Source organism: Pinus tabuliformis, chromosome 4_2 (genome assembly GCF_031772625.1).
Source record: "Pinus tabuliformis cultivar Carrire ecotype Pingquan chromosome 4_2, CPIR1, whole genome shotgun sequence".
Lineage (NCBI taxonomy): Eukaryota > Viridiplantae > Streptophyta > Pinopsida > Pinales > Pinaceae > Pinus > Pinus tabuliformis.
In genome coordinates, this window is record NC_142304.1 from 1,006,411,202 (window position 1) to 1,006,414,455 (window position 3,254).

Here is a 3,254-nt window from a genome sequence, read left to right on the forward strand (position 1 = left end):
CATGTTGCATGGGGTCAACGTCCCAAGAATAAACAACGCTCTATTAAAACGACCTCTCCGCCACCTTCTTTATCATTGGAAAATGTTGTGCTAATTGATAGGATTACGAGTTTATAGAAGAGAGCTTTGGTAGGCAGGTGGTATTTTGCAGATTTCAGTGACTCAGACATGAGAGAGTGGGTAGGGAAAAAATGGAAATCTATGTTAGGATATATGTCGACTGTCGTTCGGCTCCTGAAGGGGTGGTATAGCTTCCATTTTCTAAGTCAGGAGGACTTAGAAAAAATCAAATCACTACCATGGATTAACGGGAAAAGCTTCATCGCACTGCACCACTGGTATATTGGATATAATTCACTACATAACACTCCCCAAAATAAGCTCATTTGGGTGAAACTTCCCGTATTGCCAATTGAACTATGGACGAAACAAGTCCTTATGGATATAGGGAATGCTATTGGCAAATTTGTATACGTTGACCCTCGCTGTCTAGGAGCACAGGATAAAAGGGTGGCATGGATCCTCATTGAAAAATAATACTGAGGAGGCTTCCCGAATCATATTGACTTATACTTTTGGGGAGTTCCCTTTTAGTGCTCATATTGCCACCACACTAAACATCTTTTGGCACAATTCCCATGCAGGTCGGGCAGTATATTACAAGGCAGACCCTTTATTGGTCATCCAAAGGGACGCGTTGGTGGAAGATGACATTCACCAAACTTTCAAAATGCATTTTCTCCCCAACCTCATATAGGTATTCAAAGCAACTCATATCCACATCGCTCTTCTGCTCTGAATTCCTCCTTAAATGGAACATCGCCTATTCTGGTTCCATCGTCCCCATTATCCTCTATGAAGTCGGACTCCCTAGTTCCATCTAGCCCTGCTATACAACCCCGTAAAATCTCCCTGGCTGCCACCCACCCCCACCTGGACTTCCCACAAGCTTATCCAACTACTATCCTGACTCATGGACTTCCTTCCACCTCCCATATTTCATACATTCCATCCTCGTCACCTTCTTTATTTTCAAACCGAGGTAAAGGGCCTAGGACTAGTGTTACTCCACCTAACTCACCTATTAACTCACCTACAAACTCTATTGGCAGTGACCTGGATTTTCTGCTCAATAGAAAATCCCTGGATTTGTGTACCCTTACCATCCACAAATTTGTTGGATCACCTACTCCCCACATCAGCCCTACATTAGCAGGCAAGATCACTGCCAGGCGGACACAAAACCGTGGAAGCAAGCATTTTAGGGGATGCCATAGACCAAACCCCCACTCCTCCCCTATGGACAGATTTTTGATTGATGTGCCAATTGTTGACATCCCTACCTCACGGGCCCTTAGAGCACGACAACCCGAGATGGCGTCCCCATGATGTTCATCCTATCCCTGAACATCCAGGGATTGGGGGCTGCCCCTAAATTTCGGGCCCTCAGGAGTCTTCTTTCCTCTGTAAAACCTTCTATCATTTTACTACAAGAATCCATGCACTCAGTTCCTCAAGTGATACTATATTTCAGGAAAATGCTCTCAAATTGGCACATATCTGCCACCGCGGCTGTAGGACTCTCTGGAGGATTAGTGGTGATCTGGGACCCTAAATGGGTTTGTTTTAAAGCTTACAGGTTTTTTGTGGGCATTCTACTTGAGGGACACATCCGAGGCCTGAGTGTATGCATACAAGTACTAAATACATATGCTCCCTATAGAGAATGGGCCAACTTTTGGGACTGACTTTTCTCCTCTGGTATAATGGAATTAGCCTCCCTTATCATTGCGGGAGATTTAAACTGTACTATTTCTCTAGATGAAATTTGGGGATGGTCTAAAAGACTAGACCCACTGGTGGGGAAGTTTCAAGAAGCCCTTCTTACATACAATTTTGTTGAAATTTGCCTAGAATAAATGGCTCCTACTTGGGATAATGGGCGAGAAGGGGAGGCGTATGTCACCAAGATACTGGACCATTTTTTAATACATGAACAATTGATTGATCGACTTGGTGAGTTGCAGACTAAAACTATCAATAACTTCTTATCCGACCATAGGCCTGTCACTCTGGATTGGAAGAAGCCACTAGTGCGCCCTGGCATGCCATTCAAATTCAACAGGCTTTGGTTGGACGACTTGGATTTCAACACACTTGTGCGTGAATCCTGGAACTGTGAAAATACTTCTGGCTCCCCCCCCATGGAACATATCCTTGACAAATTGGAGTCACTCTGCGGGGTGGTGAAGACTTGGCAGAAAAATAAAAAACAGTCTATCAAAAGAGAACTCAGGGATATACAATGTCAACTGGACACCCTACTCCCGCTGATGGCCTCGGATAATCTTCCTTATGCCACCCGATCCCACATTCGGGATCTAGAGGTAAAAAATAAACTGTATCTTAGATTTTGAAGAAGAAACTTGGTGACTGAAGAGTAGAGCTATCTGGATCATGGAGGGAGACAAAAATACTAAATTTTTTCATCGCTTTACAAACCATCGGCGCACTACAAACTCTATCTGGCAAATTCAATGTGCTGAGGGATATCATATCCAATCACAGAAGCATATCTCCAAAGCCGCCACCCTACACTTCCAATTTGCCTATAAGCGAAATGAAAACATAGTTGTTGAAGATCTCATTTGGGGGATTGAACACTTCCCGACTATGTTTGACCAAAACTCAAATGACGTCCTATATAGATGCATCTCAGAGGAAGAACTTCTTAGTGTCCTTAAATATTTTAAAGGTGACAAAAGTCTAGGACCGGATGGGTGGATCGTGGATTTGTTCAAGCATTTTTTGATCTTTTTAAACATGATCTACTTCAAACAGTGGAGGATTCTAAAGTCACTGGGTATACTCACCACCATATCAAGTCCACCTACATTGCCGTCATCATGGAAAATTTTAGGGGCGAATGTTTGCCCTTTGGGGAAATTAAGGGGTTTTAAATTTTTGGTGGGCGAATATTTTGTATCATTGTATATTTTTACAAATGGCCTCAAATAACCCACCTTATTTTAAGGGAGAGGGTAAAAAAGGTAAATTTAACCCTTGAAATTAGGAGTTACAACCTTTATAATAGGTCTTATTTAAGTGAATCCTATGGGCCAAATACCATATTTATAAAAGAGGTATGGTAAATTAATAAAAATATAAATAAATGAGAGGTATGGTAAATAAATAAAACATTTTTTTATATTTACAGCATAAGTCACCTTATATACATGCAAGGTGTAAACAAA